Source organism: Ranitomeya imitator, chromosome 6 (assembly GCF_032444005.1).
Source record: "Ranitomeya imitator isolate aRanImi1 chromosome 6, aRanImi1.pri, whole genome shotgun sequence".
In the NCBI taxonomy this organism is placed as follows: Eukaryota; Metazoa; Chordata; class Amphibia; order Anura; family Dendrobatidae; genus Ranitomeya; species Ranitomeya imitator.
Window position 1 is genome coordinate 545,436,155 of NC_091287.1, and position 20,230 is coordinate 545,456,384.

Consider the following 20,230-nt stretch of genomic DNA (forward strand, 5'->3'; position numbering starts at 1 on the left):
AAGTACCAAACCATCTCTCCTATCTAATTCCAGTAGATACAAGATAAGTTAAAATGTGTTTTTCGAGTCAAAGATGCAGCAATATCTATGGCAACCATCAAAATGTTTAGGACAATATTACCCTGCTGGTGCCAAGCCGTTTCTGGCAAAAACAGCACGCAGTTCTCTTTGGAGGTGATCTAAGCATCTGTTGCATAATTCTCCATTCAAGCATTCCATTTATAAAAAGTGCCAGAGCCTGCCAGCAGTTCCTTCTTGCATTTTTGGCTTAACAAAATGTTTCATGGCATGCCTCAAAGGGGCTGGCATCATCTCTGTCGCATTAATGGTCTAAAGTCTGCAAAATAAAGCAGAAAAAGTAACAAACACTCATGCATTATGAAAATATTTTCCTTTTGTGAGAATTGTTCCAGGCAAAATAATCTTCATAATTAATTATGACAAAATAGCAAAAAAAAACTAAAGTCAACCAATGTTCAGAGAAAATAATGTTCTTGGACTTCACGTGATCAACCCACTTCTTGTCTACGATGGATGAACTTAAGTCCACCTGTCGTTTCAGCTCCATCTTCAGAATTATTATTATTATTTATTATTATTATTATAGAATAAGCCATCATGTGTATGAGGAATAACACTACTTCTGGGCCTTGTGTGACCATTATCCTTGATTTGCCCTCTGCAGTCTCTATCTCTAGTTTTCACTGGGTGGAGACTGTCTGCTATGATGTCTCTTATACACAGAAGGCACAGACACGAGAAATTCCTGCTCCCCTCTCTTTATGTAGCACATTTGGCTGGTGTGACGTAGATGTCATCGGGACATGAACCAATCAGGTCTCGATGAGGTCAGGGGTCGCAGGAAGCATTGTGCACCAGAATCCCCTCAGTATAAGGTACATGGGGGTTCCGGTGAGCAAAAAACCACCGACCCTAGACAAACGTCGGTGCTGCACAAAGCCCTGCTTGCGCCGACATTTACAGTATCTACCATCGGCGGTCACGAAGCGGTTAAGGAAATGTGAGAACTGCAGTATAGGCTATTAAAATTGTCATTACATAGTTTCGAAAAAATTAAGTTTTCGAGATTATCTTATTACAATGTACATGAGAGGACAATAAAAAGATCTTTCCAATTAACTTTTTACACTTAAGCCTGCAGGGGAAATAATCTGTGTCAAGGGGAAAGTAGTTTTAATCATTATCATAAACAGAGATTATTTCCTGGAGGAGCAGTCAGACTAAGGATTCTTTACTGCACAAGCAGTGAGATTATAGAACTTTCTGCCGGAACATGTTGACATGGTCTATTTATTTACAAATATTCCAGGAGTGTCTGAATGCTTATCTTAATTAATATGCAAATTGCCTCTTCAGAGAAAAAGAGGACTTAAACTCTATAGCGCCACCTGTTGGAAGTAGCGATCCTACAAGTCACAATCAACCCTTTAACGAGTCGTGCAATATGACTTAGGATAAAAGCCAAATCAGTATCTCAATTCGCAGACACGGTGTTTCAGGCTGTTGGCCCTCGTCAGTGCAAAGCATGAGAACTAATTTGGCTAGGTGAGAGGCTCTGGACTATGATCTAAGGGGCAACGTTTCTCCTTATGGAGAGTGACATACCATCTCTGGCTTGTCAAGGTAAGGAGGCTGTATCTTAATCAATATAATTTTACAGGGTATGGGCACTAAATTCTGCGATGGGACGTTTATCTAGGGAATTAGTTTTATTGTTGTATGTGGAGCCGGGAAGGAATTTGTTTTCAAATATGGAGTAATTAGCATCTGCCCCATTGGGTTTCTACCTTCCTTATGATCAACATGCTAAGGATTAGTTTGAACTCGATGGACTCTTGTATCCTTTCAACCTTAAAACTATGAAAAATACTCCGACAACCTAAGAAAAGAAACAGTGCATGATGAAAGTTAAGAGTGATAGGAAATATCGATCTAAGAGTGGAGTTTCCACTGACATTGACACCTAGTCATAAAGAAGTAAAATGCAAAACTATTGTGTCAGGTCATGTCTGTTGGTGATTGGATGGAAGTTTGTAACCTTTGAAGACTTTTTGGCTCGTTATGTCAGGGTGCTATATTTTTAACATTGTATCATCTTGAATGATTTTTTTTGTAGAATTCCCTTGAATTCCTTCACCCAGAGCAAAGCCAAAACCAAGTGTTACATCAATTCTTTATCTTGAGATCAAGTGAATAAAATAACAGAAAGACTTGTGATATTTTTTAGAATTCAAAGATCTTCCTTTTCTTATCAAAGTTGTTAAAGATCTCTGAGAGCATTTCCAGTAGTCAAGAAATACCTTTTATTTATCATTTCTGATGTTCTATCCTAGGAAATATTTTAAATACATTTTGATCTTTTCATGGTTAAGTTATAAAGATTTCAGTCCTGTGATCTCCTATTCACCATTCTCAAATCTATTATATTCCATTTCACAAGAATAAAAATGTATAATTTCACATCGTCTTTGTTAATGACATTAAATAATTCATGTAACACGTTTATCTAGAGTCACACTGTTCCTCCACAGAACAGAGGGTACTGGGACCAGTCTCTGGCCCAATTACTGAGAAAGAGAACCGTACGCACCACTATACGAGGTGCCAGGGTAGGCTCCAACACCGTTATCAATAATAAGAAGAAACCCGGCACTCAACTTTGAAGAGTCTTATATCAGACCTTCTTCAGTTACTACAAAAATAGCAAAAAATAACACAAATGATATCTAAAGAAAGTATATACAACAAAATGACAAAATTCAAGGTCCAATAATAGAGGCAAAGAACATAAGATGAATGCTGGCAGAAGGGCTATACTTCAGTCCTGTTAGTTTGTCGTATGTCAGCCAGCCACTTTCTTCCACTTACATTGCGTTGTTATATACACTGGGCCTGAGTTTTGGTTCAGTCTCCCAAAAAAAAGGGAGATTCTAATTCTCACAAAGTGGATATACTTCAGTACTGTTAGTTTGTCATATGTCAGCCAGCCACTTTCTTCCACTTGGATTGCGTTGTTATATACACTGGGCCTGAGTTTTGGTTCAGTCCCCCCCAAAAAAAGGGAGATTTAAATTCTCAACAAGTTTATATACACCTTCTACCTTGTTTTACAGTACCATATAACGGTTGTTATTTTGGTTAGATTTTCCCCAAAAAAAGGAAGTCTGGTGGAAGAGCCCATGGGCGGTGGTTGTCAGCTGGTACTGATGGTGGTGGTGGTGGTGGTGCATCTGGTAGTAGTGGCAAAAGCACAATAGCACCTAAGGCTGGAGGTGTTGAGCCAGCGTCATCTTCTGGCTACACAAGGCTTTGAAGGCTCCCTTATCTGGGAGTAGGAAAACAGCTTTTAAAGCTGGAGCAGCAGGAAAAAGTTTTGGCTTTCCTTGCTGAATCAGCCTCTAGCTCTTTCGCCTCCTCTTCAGAAAGTTCCAAATATAAAAGCAGCAAGTCGTCAGTGGATGCTCCCAGTCAGGAACAAGACGTTTCCTTGTGTCCTTCACCCAAACCAGATGTGAAGGATGCGTCAGGCAACACTACAGGTTACTCCATGGAGCTCTTTACACATACCGTCCCTGGGTTAGAAAGGGAAATTGTTAACTGCCCATTACAAGATGAATCGGACATGGGGTGCACTGATGCACAGCCACAGCTAGATTATTATGCTGTTCCATTGACTCAGATCACTACATTGCCCTCGCAGTGTACTGAGCCAGAATCTGACCTTGCTGAGACTATGGTGCCCCGTCCCGAACGCTATAGCACCTTACACGGTGACACAGAGGAAGGTGCACATGACATTGAAGTGGAGGTGATAGATGACCCAGTTGTTGACCCAGATTGGCAGCCATTGGGGTAACAGGGTGTCGCTGCCAGTAGCTCAGAAGCAGAGGAGGATGAGCCATAGCAGCCATCTATATCGCAACAGCTGTCATCTGGTAGGCCCGTATCAAGCCAAAAACGTTTGTCAAAAACAAAAACAGTTTTATGACAACATGGCCATCCGGTGAAAGTAGCACAGTGTGCAATGCCTGAAAAGGAATTCCATAGTAGGAAGAGTGTAGTGTGGCAATTTTTTAACCAAGATCCGGATGATCAGTCAAAAGTTATCTGTAAGAAATGCTCAAAGACCTTTAGCAGAGGGAAGAATCTTCAAAATTTAAATACAACGTGCATGCTTAGACATTTAACCAGCATGCACTTGCAAGCCTGGACTAACTACCAAACGTCCTGTACCGTTGGTGCACCTGCTCAGAATGAAGGTAGTCAGCAACGCTACATTGCTTCCCTCACTGCAAGCCCACCGGTTAGGACACCACCAGCAGCAAATGTGGAGGTATCGTCGCAAGGCCAAAGCAGTCAGGGAATCACAAGGTTATTGGTAGGAAACACTGTATGTAGGCCAACATCAAGAATATCATCACCAACCCTCTCTCAATCCGCCATGTCCACCACCACCACCGCTAATTCCACCATATGCTGCTCTCCAGTCCAGCTCACCCTACAAGAGACTCTCGTTAGGAAAAAAAGTACTCATCCTCTCATCCTTGTACACAGGGTTTGAACGCCCACATTGCTATCCTAATCTCGTTAGAGATGATGCCCTACCGGTTGGTTGAAAGCAAAGCTTTCAAAGACCAGATGGCCTACGCAGTACCACGCTATGACCTACCCAGTCGGCACTTCTTTGCGAGAAAAGCCATACCAGCCCTCCACCAGCATGTAAAAGACCGCATTGTCCATGCACTGAGGCATTCAGTCAGTGGAAAGGTGCACCTCACAACAGATGCACGGACCAGTAGGCATGGCCAGGGACGTTACGTGTCCATCACGGCACACTGGGTTAATGCGGTGGATGCAGGGTCCACAGGGGACAGCCATAGTGGAACAGGTCTGCCTAGCCCACAGTCTAGGAAACAGTTGGCTGTAGGCATTTGGAGCGCCCTCAGACACAGGGCCATGAGTTCTCGGTACCGGGCCTCTCTGATTCGGTTCTGAGGCTGTCACGGTGGCTAGACCCGGTCCGCGACCCAGCTAAGGGGCGTCCAATAAAAGGTGAAAGGAGTCTGTCAAGGTTTCATGACGCCACCTGTGGTATTCGGTCAGGGTGACCGACGCTGCTGTGGGGTCCGCTGGGGTGATGGAATGGCAGCTAGATGGTATACCTTCCCACAGATGAAGTGTGTCCCCAGGGCTTCCCAGTAATGTAGATGGCGATGGTGTGAGGTGCAGGCAATAACGAGGACACAAGGTTGCAGTCTCTTTACCTCTTTACTGAAGACTTCAGGGTCCTCAATCCAGAGCACGATTAATAGGGCTTTCTGAGACCGGACGGTCCGATGGGCACATCCAGAGTTCCCTTTGCAGGTGGAAATCAGTGCCTACCACTAGCGCCTGTGTGTTGTAGTGCTACCCTGCTGAGCATTCGGAATAGTCCTCACAATTCTGTTCTCGTTCGTTCGTTCTTTCTAGTATCTAATTATTTATCTCTCTCTTGTTCCAGATGTTACTAGTTTCTCGTCCCCCAGGTATGTTATGGCTAGGACGCACCCGTATGACGGGAAGGCTCGGAGCTCTTCCGGGACCCTATAGACGCCCCTCTCCACGCGTTGCCCCCTATGTCTTCGTAGGAATTTTAAGGTAGACAGCCAACCTATAATTAAGTGTCCTGCGGAGTTTGAGGTAAGGCCTAGTTACTTCCGCAGTGTTCCGGCCACCGGCTACGCGCCTCAGTAGGATGTTGCCTCGGTCTCACGGCACGACTCCTACTGGCTCTCCTTTGTGCTTGATCTCTTTTCTCACTGTTCCACAATATCCTTCGCTTCGTGTCTCTTTCTTAGGATACCGCCGCAAGGTAGTGCAGGTGCGGTTCTGTAACGTTCTGCTCTGTTCGCTAGGTACCTGCCAGGTTCCCACGCCCGACAAGGACCCCACTGTGTCTTCTCCCTGCAACACCCCTTGCCACGGAATGTTGCCTGAATCCAACCCAGTCAGCTTCTGACTAACTTCCTATCCAACCCCTAGTTTTACCAGTGTGAGGAGTGGCCCAATAAATAAAGCCTTTTTCTCCCCCTAGTGGCCGGAGTGTGAAGTGTAATGTGTGCTGGTGATACTTGGTCAGTAGAATTCCTTCAGTGCCATCAGACATACCATCACTCCCCTTAGTGGCAGAGTGTCATACTGCAACGACCAGATCTCTGGGGCGCTGCACATTCACCACCCCTTTTCCTCCTCCTTTAGAAGCAAAAGCTCATCCACAGAGCACAGTCGCACGACCACTCCATCCGCAGCTGTCAGTGTTGCACACGAGGTGTCCAATTATCGAACAGCTAGTGGTAAGCATCAGCAGGCTGTGTTACAAATGAAGTGTTTGGGCAACAACAGACACACCGCGGAAGTACTGGCCGAGTACTTGCAGCAACAAACTCAGTCATGGCGGGGCAGTGTACATCTTGAGGCAGGCAAGGTAGTCAGTGATAACGGAAGGAATTTTATGGCTGCCATAGCCCTTTCAGAACTTAAACACATACCTTGCTTGGCTCACACCTTGAACCTGGTGGTGCAGTGCTTCCTCAAAAATTATCCGGAGTTACCAGTCCTGCTCCTGAAGGTGCGCAGACTTTGCTCGCACATCCGCCGGTCGCCCTTATATTCCAGTCGTATGCTGAACCATAAGCGATCGCTGAATCTTCCCCAGCACCGCTTAATAATCGACGTTGCAACAAGGTGGAACTCCACACTGCACATGGTTCAGAGGCTGTGCGAACAGAGGCGCACTGTAATTAATCTGTGGGAGGATACACATACACGGGCAGGCAGTTGGATGGCAGACATGGAGTTGTCTGGTGTGCAGTGGTCGAAGCTCCAAGACCTCTGTCAAGTCCTTCATTGTTTTGAGAAATGCACACAGCTGGTAAGTGCAGACGACGCCATCATAAGCATGAGCATCCCACTAATGCGTCTGCTGATGCAAAGTTTGATGCACATTAAGTTGCTGGCATCTGCAGCCGAGGAGGAGGGAAGCCTTGATGGCAGTCAGCCACTGTCTGCTCAGGGAAGTCTCCTGGACAAGGTGGTGGACGAAGAGGAGGAGGAGGAGGATGATGGGGATGAATATTTATGGGAGGAGGATGCTTCTCAGTGGGCAATACAAACTGGTGGCGTTGCAAGGTCAGGTACAGGTTTTTTGCAGGACACAAGTAATACTGATTTGCAAGAAAGTGCTCCTCAACCCAGCACAAGCAGTGAATTGACACCTGGGACATAGGCCCACATGGCTGAGTATGCGTTGCATATCCTAAAAAGGGACACCCGTATTATCAAAATAATGACCGATGACAATTACTGGTTGGCCTGCCTCCTGGATCCACGATACAAAGGAAAATTACAAAATATCATGCCACATGATATTTAGTAACTGGCTTAGTGATAGAAAGCAGAGGGTGGTTATAAATGGTATAGTCTCTAACTGGGTCGCTGTGACCAGTGGGGTACCGCAGGGGTCAGTATTGGGACCTGTTCTCTTCAACATATTCATTAATGATCTGGTAGAAGGTTTACACAGTAAAATATCGATATTTGCAGATGATACAAAACTATGTAAAGCAGTTAATACAAGAGAAGATAGTATTCTGCTACAGATGGATCTGGATAAGTTGGAAACTTGGGCTAAAAGGTGGCAGATGAGGTTTAACAATGATAAATGTAAGGTTATACACATGGGAAGAGGGAATCAATATCACCATTACACACTGAACGGGAAACCACTGGGTAAATCTGACAGGGAGAAGGACTTGGGGATCCTAGTTAATGATAAACTTACCTGGAGCAGCCAGTGCCAGGCAGCAGCTGCCAAGGCAAACAGGATCATGGGGTGCATTAAAAGAGGTCTGGATACACATGATGAGAGCATTATACTGCCTCTGTACAAATCCCTAGTTAGACCGCACATGGAGTACTGTGTCCAGTTTTGGGCACCGGTGCTCAGGAAGGATATAATGGAACTAGAGAGAGTACAAAGGAGGGCAACAAAATTAATAAAGGGGATGGGAGAACTACAATACCCAGATAGATTAGCGAAATTAGGATTATTTAGTCTAGAAAAAAGACGACTGAGGGGCGATCTAATAACCATGTATAAGTATATAAGGGGACAATACAAATATCTCGCTGAGGATCTGTTTATACCAAGGAAGGTGACGGGCACAAGGGGGCATTCTTTGCGTCTGGAGGAGAGAAGGTTTTTCCACCAACATAGAAGAGGATTCTTTACTGTTAGGGCAGTGAGAATCTGGAATTGCTTGCCTGAGGAGGTGGTGATGGCGAACTCAGTCGAGGGGTTCAAGAGAGGCCTGGATGTCTTCCTGGAGCAGAACAATATTGTATCATACAATTATTAGGTTCTGTAGAAGGACGTAGATCTGGGTATTTATTATGATGGAATATAGGCTGAACTGGATGGACAAATGTCTTTTTTCGGCCTTACTAACTATGTTACTATGTTACTATGTTACATGAGAACCTTGAGCAAATATTGGCTGCCAAACAAGCAACTCTTGTAGACCGTTTGGTTCAGGCATTTCCAGCACACAGCGGCGGTGATGGTTCTCACACGAGCCCTAGGGGGCAACATGGCAGAGGTGTTAGAGGTGCACAAATCCAAAGTGGCACTGGACAGAGGGGTTTTATGATCAGTTTGTGGAGTGATTTCGCAATGACCGCTGACACGACAGGTACTGCAGCATCAATTCAAAGTGACAGGAGACAGCATTTGTCCAGTATGGTTACAAACTACTTTTCCTCCCTTATCGATGTTCTCCCTCACAGGTCATTCCCCTTTGATTACTGGGCATCTAAAATAGACACCTGGCCTGAATTGGCAGAATATGCATTACAGGAGCTCGCTTGCCCTGCTGCTAGTGTGCTATCAGAAAGAGTCTTCAGTGCTGCTTCTTCAATACTGACCGAAAAAAGGACACGTCTGGCTACCCAGAATGTTGATGATCTAACCTTCATTAAAATGAACCTTTCATGGATAATAATAATAATAATTTTATTTATATAGCGCCAACATATTCCACAGCGCTTTACAAATTATAGAGGGGACTTGTACAGACAATAGACATTACAGCACAGAAATCACAGTTCAAAATAGATACCAAGAGGAATGAGGGCCCTGCTCGCAAGCTTACAAACTATGAGGAAAAGGGGAAACACGAGGGTGAGTATATTCCTATTAGGTATATACTCACCCTCGGACACGCCCTGCTTCTTTCCGGCAGCCTTCCTTCCTAAGAATCAGCGCTTGAAGGACCTTCGGTGACGTCGCGGCTTGTGATTGGTCACACGAGCGGTCACATGGGCAGTCGAGCGACCAATCACAAGCCGCGACGTCATCTAAGGCCCTTCACGCGCTGATTCTAAGGAAGGAAGGCTGCCGGTTAGTACCAGGGCGCGTCAGAGGGTGAGTATAGCAATATTTTTTATTTTAATTCTTTATTTTACACTTATATATGGATTCCGATACTGATTTCCGATATTGCAAACATATCGGAACTCGGTATCGGAATTCCGATACCAGATTCAGAAGATCGCCGACCTCATGGCCGACCACACACAGGGGTCGGGTCGGGTTTCAGGAAACCCGACTTTGCCAAATGTCGGCGACTTCTGAAAATGGCCGACCCGTTTCGCTCAACCCTAGTTGTGAGGAACCTGATTATGTTTTTTTGTGTTGAATGGACCACACAGGGATAGTTAGGTTAATGCGTTGAGGCGGTAGGCCAATCTGAACAAATGAGTTTTTAGGGCACGCTTAAAACAGTGGGGATTGGGGATTAATCTATTAACCTAGGTAGTGCATTCCAAAGAATCGACATGGATTTCAAATTATTTTGCCCCACCTTCCCCTGCTGACACGGAGCTTGCCGAAAAAATGTTCTTGCTTTTGGCCTCCTCTTACTGACTTCTCCAATTCCTCCATTTGCAGCTGCTGAATGTCCACCATAGGCCATTTTTATAGCTCTCTAATTCGGCTGACTTCCCCCACAGGGCCGTGGTCACCACCTGGCACAAGCAGCCGTGCGAGTGTCGTTTGCCTGGACAGGTGGGTGCGCCCACTCTTGGGGGACGGCACTGGGTCCCTTATAGTATAATAAAGTTTCTCTGACGGTGGTGGTGCACAACTAACGTCAGACACACCGTCGTAACATGAGGGGCCTTGTGCCAGTACCACCACCCACGAGAGAGTGTTCCCCCCAGCTCGAACAGTGCTCTACCACTTGAAATACTTACCTCTCCCTGCTCCACTCACTGTGTAGTCTGTGCTGTTAAATCCTTCAAAGGCACTGCCAATACAAATTTGTTGAAATGATAGATGATACCACCTACTACCACTGTCTGCTACTCAGCAGAGGAGCCCACCCCTGTACCTAGCAATGCCACCTGTTTAGTCCTGTTACCAATTTTGAACTGCATTTAGCCTACTTTATTATTTGGGCCTACTAACTTTGTCTGCCACTCATTACAGTTGTCCTTCACTGAACAAAGCAATGCCGCCTGTTTAGTCCTGTTACCAATTTTGAACTGCATTTAGCCTACGTTATTATTTGGGTCTACTAACTTTGTCTGCCACTCATTACAGTTGTCCTCCACTGAACAAAGCAATGTCGCCTGTTTAGTTCTGTTACCAATTTTGAACTGCATTTAGCCTACTTTATTATTTGGGCCTACTAACTTTGTCTGCCACTCATTACAGTTGTCCTCCACTTAACAAAGCAATGCCGCCTGTTTAGTCCTGTTACCAATTTTGAACTGCATTTAGCCTACTTTATTATTTGGGCCTATATCTGTGTTTCCTTCTCATCCTGCCCATTGCCCAGCCAGTGATAGATGAGTCTGCTGGTACATTCACCCATAACGCAAAATTCCTCGTGCACTCTACACAGCCAGAATCTGATCCTGCTGAAAGTCAGGTTCCCCTTCCGGCATACCATACCACCTTACACGGGGACAAAGAGGAAGGTGCAGATGAAAGTGCAGGTTCCTTCATCAGGTGGGGGGAATACTCGTTGGCGATGTCACTGGCACAGGGCCCGTCATAGTACGCAAAAGTGTCTCTGCCAGTGGGAGGTGCCACCAACCGTCAAACACACCGCTGTACTATGAGGGGCCCTGTGCCAATGCCAACGAGTGGGCCCCCCCTGCATGCTCAGGATCACAGCACTTGCAAAGTTGAAATACTTACCTCTCCCTGCTCCACCGCCGTGACACATTCTGCGTTTCCTGGGCCCACGAAAATCTTGAGCCAGCCCTATCCCCCCACAACTTTAGCCAAATGACCACCAGTTTTCAATGCCTAAATATTATTATAAAGTAAATTAAGATTGACAAGCTTAAGTAATAAGATTTGATGTTTTTGGCATTAAAATGGGCACTGTAGGTGTTTTCCTGGCCCCCACTCACTGCCGACTTTGATTCCCTATTGACTTGCATTGAGTTTCGCGTTTCAGTCGGCCCCCAACTTTTCACAATAATCGGCCGATTTCACCCGACCCGACTTTTGACAAAGTTGGGTTTCGCGAAACCCGACTCGATCCAAAAAAAGTAAAAGTCGCTCAACTCTAGTCACTACAGAACACTGGTCACTACAAAAGCAGTTTGCAATTTTCACTGCAACATTCATTGCTGCTTGTTTCTGGAAAATACCCATGGAGTCAAAATGATCACTACACCTGTAGATCAATTACTCAAGGAGTATATAGTTTCCAAAATGGGGTCACTTATAAGGGGTTCTCCCTGTGGATCATGGCACCTGCAAACCATAACAGTAAAATCTGGCGCTCCTTTCCTTCTTTCTGAGCTCTGCACTGTGCCTGAAAAATATTTCCCGATTACATGTAGGGTATTGGCACACTCAGGAAAAATGGACCTCAGTTAGTTGTTAAAAAAATTCCTATTAGCCCTTAGAAAAATTAAAAACTTGGGGCTAAAATAACATTTTTGTGGTAAACATTTAATTTATTCTTTCTTCACCTTTCAGTGGAATAAAATTCTGTGTTTTACATGTGGTGTCATTTTGATCACTGTACCTGTATATGAAATAATTGGGTAGTGTAGATTGTAAAATTAGTTCACATATAGGCGGTTTCTGTTGTTATGGCACCTCAGGTGCTCTGACAATGTTACATGGTACCTTCAAACCATTCCAGCAAAATCTGAACTCCAATATGGTGCCTCTTCCCTTCTGAGCTTTTCACTGTGCCTCAAAAGTAGTATTCCCCCACATATGGGGTATCAGCATAATCAGGAGAAATTACAGAACAACTTTCAGGGTCCATTTTTTTTCATGTTACCTTTGTCAAAATAAAAAAAAAAAATTGGAACTGAAGTAATTTTTTGTGAAAAAAAAAGTCATTTTTTTCCATATTCCAAAAATTCCTCTGAAGCAGCTGAAGGGCTAATAATCTTCTTAATGTGGTTTTGCAATTTTTAGAATGATGTCACTTTTAGGTATCTTCTATCATATAGACCCCTGAAAGGGATTTCAAATGAGATGTGGTCCCTAAAAAAAAATGGTTTTGTAAATTTTGCTGCAAAAATGAGATATCGCTGGTCAACGTTTAACCCTTATAAATCCCTAACAAGAAAGCTTTAGTTGCAAAATGGTGCTGATGTAAAGTAGACATGTGGGAAATGTTACTCATTAAGTATTTTGTGTGACATATCTGTGTGATTTAAAGGCATGGAAATTCAAAGTTGTAAAATTGCAAAATTTTCTCCATTTTTTTCACAAATAAACGCAAGTCATATCACAGAAATTTTACCACTCTCATGAAGTACAATATGTCCCGAAAAAGCAGTCTCAGAATCAGAGGGATCTGTTGAAGCGTTCCAGAGTTATTATCTCATAAATTAACAGTGGTCAGAATCGTAAAAATTTACCTGGACATTAGCGTGCAAACCACCTTCGAGGGTAAAGGGGTTAAAATGACTGACCACGAGGTAAACCTTAAGATTTCGAGCTCTTATGGCAATAAGCTTAGGGTATGAAGAAATTACTTGTTGTAGTCTTGATTTGCTTGAAAGGATTCCCCAATTTTTGTCCAAAATTCAACGAATATTCTGCCATTGATTGTTATACTTTGTGACTAAACTAATTGTCTTTTGTGACTCTAGGTGTTACAATTTAAGTGTCTCCTTCTGATCAAACTTTTTGGAGAATTGGGATGTCTGTGAAATGGTCTATTATGGGTAACCTCTGGCCACAAATGTTTCCATTAGATCCAGAGCTTGTTGTTTTGTTGAAGTAAAGCTCAAGTGCCTTTACCTTTATAATTAGTCCTTAATTATACTTACACTATGGCTGGTCCGAGCAACAAAAGCAATTGTTACCATCCACCTCTCGTGTCTCCCCTTTTTCCTCATAGTTTGTAAGCTTGCCAATTTTCCTGGAAACAAGTGTACGGTAATTACTTTTTTATTTTATGATGAATTAAGAAGATGCCACCAAACTTCCTTGGCAAAGTTCTTGTGTTTTCAAATAAATCAGTCTTCACTGAACATGAAAACGATTTCAGAACAATAAAATATTGACTTTATGTTCATTCCCATTGTTTTCCACGCTGTTCATTGTCTTACCCAATATTCAACGCAAAGGCATCCAATGGAAGCTTAGAAATGGTAGAGATGTCAGGAAGTCCTCGGGGACTCCTCCATTACTTTGCTTCTGCTCAGGTTTTACATTACACTAAGAAATGACATTTTACAATCTGGATTTTATGTCACAAAGAATATAAAAAGATTATTTTGCTGATTAGACACCAGAGCTAAAAGCATGAAGCAAACTTTGTGTCTGGAAATCAGCGCCATAATACTTTGTGGCGGCACATGTCCTCCTCCATCTTCGACTTTCCTGAAGGTCACATTTACATAAGAGCTTAAACTACTTGCTCATCCATTAAAGAGAATATTTCCTTTGCGTTGTGTCTATGGATAGAGACTTACATAGGAACCTTACACCTCTTACAAAAATATTATGTGAAGAGATTTATGGTCCCTCGAAAAGTCAATTGATATTTATTTCGGAGCCTGCCAGAACTGGGTGGTACGCTTGATTGTTTCCAGCTCCTAATTCACTATTAATATATTAGTAGTCACTTTCTTCAGGCAGTAAAGCACCAATGAAAGGCTAATAAAACAGATTGAATTTGTGCTACAAGTATTTACTACTTGCCATAAATTAATCATGCCGGGGAAAGAGAACTGAGCAGGAAAAAAAAAGTTTACATTCAGTGATTGTCAAGGTCAGGACTATATAATCCGGTATGATTGCATTAAAGTTTTAAAAATGTTTTAGCGAAAAGTAAAAAAATAAATAAATAAAACTATAAAGTTAAAGATTATGTCAGAATGAAAAAAAAAATGTTTTTCTTACAAGCCATGTATTTTTAATCCTCATCCTTCACCCAGTGCCTTTGTTAATGGATGTGACATAAAGGATTAGAATACCCAGCGCTGAATGGCATTTGTGAACTGCCATCTACTGTCCAAATGGGACCCTGCGGAACTAACTGGAAGAGGGCAAGTTTCAGGAGGGACGAGTTTGTGATAGAACATCGGGTCAGGGGACCATGGAAATGTAGTTCCCTGCAATAAAAAGCCAGCGTGTCAAAACGAGAGTGTGTCTGACACAGATAAAAAGGTCGGTCAGGCCATGCATCAAGGAAGATGCTGAGGCTGGCGTGCCAGGCCATGGCAGGAAGCATGAACCAGAGAAGCTCCAGAATCCAGATGATGCCAGTCAAGGCCAAAGTCTAGACCTGTGCCCGTCAAGTCCTGGAGCCCAGATGACACCAGTCAAGAGCTGAGGCCCAACCCTCATCCCACGGGGTACGAGAGACATCCACTGTTGGTCAAACGCCAAAGATCCATGAAGAAACTCCGATCGGTGATGGACACCTGCGGTTGTGAAAGGGAGGCGCAAATGAGCCTGGCTGGTCCTTTCAGCTCTGACATATGGTATGGGGGTTGGCTTGGGCTAGTACAATAGAAAGGGCTGCGGTCGGTTGAAGAGAAAGCGGCCCAGCAAGCCTTATTAGACTTTGAAAGGAGGATTTGAGGCCTTGGAAGAAGAACTTCAAACCCCCACTAAAGCTTGTGTTAGAAGAAGCAGCACAGTGACTATCATAGTATTGGGATCACTACCCTTGTTAGAAAGTTATAAGAATATATAACAAAAGACTGTTGTAATAACTAGAGTGAGCCTGAGCATTTATTGTAAATCTACAGTGGAATGTTAAAGTTTGGGCACCCCTGGTCAAAATTACTGGTTCGCCTCCTTCACATGTCCTGGTGATTCCTGTACAAGAAAAAACAGTACTGCTGAGATTCGTGGTCTGGGTCAGTGTGCCATACGTATGTACATATGTGACATCTATGTATCTGTATGCTGTTTGTGTGTCCGTGTTTCACATCTGTGTGCCATCCATATGTCCATGTGCCAAGTCCCAGTGCATGGGAAAAGCAATACTGTTCGTACTGATCCTAGGCACCAAATGCTGAAGGCAACTCTCATCATTGTCGCCTGGTCTCCCTGAGATTAGCATGACCAGGCAATAATGAAGTGAGCTTTTTTCAGCATCCACTGTGTGCATCCCATATAAAATGAAGAATTACATTTTAAAAAGGATCAACATCAGCCCTCAGCAGCCCAAGAAATGGTGCATCCATAAGATGCTTCAAATCTGATGCTTAACCTCGCTATTCCCACTTGCCCTCTGGCTATAGCAAGTGGGTGTAATTGGGTTGATGTCAATGTCGTCAGGTGACATCAATCCCAAGGGGTTAGTAATGGACAGGAATCTATAACACCTCCCCATTAATAACCCTATAGTAAGTTTTGAAATAGACACACAGCAAGAGTAAAATTATTTATTTAAAATCAAACTCAACACCTTGTTTTACATATTTATTAAAAACTGAAAAACAAAGTTATACTCATCTTTACACCTATAATCAATTGAAGCCTATGTCCCCTGTAAAAAAAAACAAAACTAATAACCAACCTTATTACACACTTGTGCGACGGGAAGATAATCCATACTATTCCAAGACGCAATCCGTCTCTGCTATATCTGGTTTTAACACTGGACGGTGGCATGATAGGAACATTAAGGATGAAAACCAGGAGACAATGAGCTGCTGTGAGCGCTGCTTCAGAGACGAGTGGTGACATCATAGAGCTTACCACCGGTCACTGAAGCTGTGTTCACTCGCTCAGTTCACAGTGAGCCGGTGTTAGGACTGGCGGAACGCACCAAGATAGGTGATATAGATGCGTTCGCAGTCCGGGGTTCAACGTGCAGGTGAAAACCTGCTGCTAGTAAATACAGACTATATGGCGGTACACTAAAGTATATACACGTGGGTTCAACCTCACCCAGCGTGAAGGAAGCAATCCTGTTGCGTCACAGGATCGCGGCACCGCACCTAAAGCGCGAGCGAGCAGTCAGCGTACTTAACCCCAACTGGGATTGAAGTCCGATTAGACCCTCACTGGCACTACACCACAACTGGGTGTGAAAGGAAACTAAATATAAATATATAAATGCACAGGAGTGCGAGCAATGCCGCACTGACGGACGCCACCAACCACACAGGCTTGGGTATGGAAAGCGCAAGGCAAGCGCACGGCGCCGTACAGGCGAACACAGCAAGAGGACGCTGTAATGTGTGTATCGTGCAGATGATTAGTCGGGCGCTAGAGAGCTACCAACATCCTCGAGCAGACAACAACTCTAGGGAGGGATATTTAGGAGCTTTCATCCATCGACATACATTCATCTACACACACACATATATCATAATGAGACAATACTAGCGCATGGCCGTGCGGTCATGCGCAGTTTATATAGCAGCAGCACAGGAGTGGCCACAGAACTTTTGCCCTTCCAAGACCTGCCAAGAGGACCAATGGAATGTGCCGCAGAGCCAGAGCACATGACCCTCGATCTCCAACGGGAGATCTTACCCTGGGCATGCTCAGTATGTGCAGACAAGGACTTAGTCCCAGAGAAGTCCGCTCGCTGCTGACCAGAACTGGCTTTAATGGCAGAGACTGGAGAAGCAGCAGTAACTCTCAGAACAGAGTGAGAATGAGCAAAACGCTGGGATCGACGTCTTTGCTGAGCAGACTCCACTGCGGCTGGACAGGAATGGGAGACCGCAGTGGAGATGGCTCGAGATTCCCCCTGTGCAGAAGCGGGAACTCGACCCCTAACAGCCGGTATGATGAACTGACCTCAATAAGATCACTGCTAGCACAGTGAAAAAATTCATTTTTTCCTTTTTGCATTCCTGGTGCTCTCCTGAGTATTTTTTTTTGTATCCATCACACAGTTCCAGACATATGGGCCTTCTTATTTAAACCTTTCGCACCACTGCCCTTTTTCATTTTTGCATTTTTGCAATTAGCTTCCCTTCCATCCAGAGCCATAACTTTTATTTTTTTGTCAATATGGCCATGCGAGGGCTTGTTTTCTGTAAGATGCATTGTACGCTTTAACTACACCATTGCTTTTACCATGTCGTGCACTGAAAAATGGGAAAAAGATTCCAAGTGCAGTGAAATTGCACAAAAATTGCAATTCCACAACTCTTTTTTGGATTTTTTTTACTATGTTCACCAAATGCGAGTTTGCAGATACCAAATATGTCTAGATTTTTTTTTATTTAAAGGGAACCTGTCACTCCCCCAGGCATTTGTAACTAAAAGAGCCACCTTGTGTGGCACTAATGCTGCATTCTGTCAAGGTGACTCTTTTAGTTCTTGTCCCTGCCAATGCTGAAATAATCAATTTTAGAATTTGTCCCTCATACATTGAATTTGTCGGGGGGGGGGGGGCAGGTCTTTCCCCCCTAACACAGATGCACCTCATCTGTCAGTTACTTCCTCATGTCTCCCTGGTGCCACCTCCTCAGTGTTATGACATTTTCCTGACACCTGTGCTGTAATCTTAGTCCTTGGGCATGTGCAGTTAGGGGGGAAAGACCTGCCCCCCCGACAAATTCAAGGTATGGGGGACAAATTCTAAAACTGATTATTTCAGCATTGGCAGGGACAAGAACTAAAAGAGACACATTGACAGAATGCAGCATTAGTGCGGCACATGGTGGCTCTTTTAGTTACAAACGCCTGGAGGGTGACAGGTTCTCTTTAAGTGATGAAAAAAAAAACCAAACTCTGTTAAAAAAATGTGTGCCATTTTCCAAAACCGGTAGCGTCTCAATTTTTCGCGATCTAGGGCTGAGTGAGGCTTATTTTTTGCATGCCAAGCTGATATTTTTATTGATACCATTTTGGTGTGAAGATTATGTTTTGATCGCCTGTTATTGCATTTTAACCACTTCATGACTCCAGCTTTTTTCGGTTTTGCGTTTTCGTTTTTTGCTCCCCTCCTTCCCAGAGCCATAACTTTTTTTTTAATTTTCGGTCAATATGGCCATGTGAGGGCTTATTTTTTGCATGACAAGTTGGACTTTTGAACAACATCATTGGTTTTAATATGTCATGTACTAGAAAACGGGGAAAAAATTCCAAGTACTGTGAAATTGCAAAAAAAAAAGGGCAATCCCACACTTGTTTTTTGTTTGGCTTTTTTGCTAGGTTCACTAAATGCTAAAATTGACCTGCCATTTTGATTCTCCAGGTCATTACGAGTTCATAGACACCAAACATTATTTTGTATCTAAGTGGTAAAAAAAAATTCCAAACTTTGCTAAAAAATAATATAGCGCAATTTTCTGATACCCGTAGCGCCTACATTTTTTCGTGATCTGGGGTCAGGTGAGGGCTTATTTTTTGCATGCCAAGCTGACATTTTTAATGATACCATTTTGGTGCAGATATGTTGTTTTGATCGCCCATTAATGCATTTTAATGCAATGTCGTGGCAACTAAAAAACATAATTCTGGCATTTCGAATTTTTCTCTCTCTACGCCATTTAGCGATCAGGTTAATCCTTTTTTTATTGATAGATCAGGTGATTCTGACCGCGGCAATACCAAATATGTGTGTGTTTGATTTGTTTATTGTTTTATTTTGATCGGGGCAAAAGGTAGGTGATTTAAACTTTTATATATTTTTATTTTTTTCTTATTTTTTTAAACATTTTTTTCACTTTTGCCATGCTTCAATAGTCTTCATGGGAGGCTAGAAGCTGGCGTAGCCTGATCGGCTCTGCTACATAGGAGCGAAGCTCAAATCGCTCTTATGTAGTAGAATTGCCGCATTGCTATGAGCGCCAACCACAGGGTGGCGCTGACAGCAATCCGGCATCAGCAACCATAGAGGTCTTCGATAGACTTGTGGTTGTCACTGTCGGGGCCTGCATCAAAGCGGGGGTTCTTACCTCGGACGTACTATCTCGTCAGAGGTCAGAAGGGGATAATGCAATGTTGCTGTGAAAAAAACAATTCACAAAGGTTTTTTTTGGCTATGTAGTTTAGTGTTCGGATTAATTCTTTTTATATCTTGATAGATCGGGTGATTCTGAATGCAGTGATACCAAATATGTGTATTTTTTTTTAAATTGTTTTATTTTGAATGGGGTGAATGCGGGGTGATTTGAACTTTTATATTTTTTTTTATATTTTTTTAAAACATTATTTTTTACTTTTCACTTGCTTCAATAGTCTCCATGGGACACTAAAAGCTACGATAACCCGATCGCCTCTGCTACATATAGGCGAAGATCAGATAGCCTGTCTGTAGCAGAAACGCTTACAAAAAGAAAAAAATGTTTCAGCTCACCCTTAGGGTTTGTGCACACGTCAGGATTTTTTAGCAGAAATTTCCTGACAAAAACCGGACATTTCTGCCAGAAATCCGCATGCGTTTTTTTTTTTTTTGCGTTTTTATGCATTTTGACGCGTTTTTTGCGCGTTTCTTGTGCGTTTTTTGGGGCATTTTTCCCTGTGCATAGAATAGCGGGAAAAACACGAAAAATCTGCAAAATTAATGAAAATGCTGCTTTTTTACCGCAATGCGTTTTTTCGCTGAAAAAAACGCATCATGCGCACAAAAATTGCAGAATGCATTCTAAATGATAGGATGCATATGTATGCTTTTTAAATGCGTTTTTATAGCATTTTAATCGCGAAAAAAAATGAAAAAAACGTGAAAAAACCTGAACGTGTGCACATACCCTTATA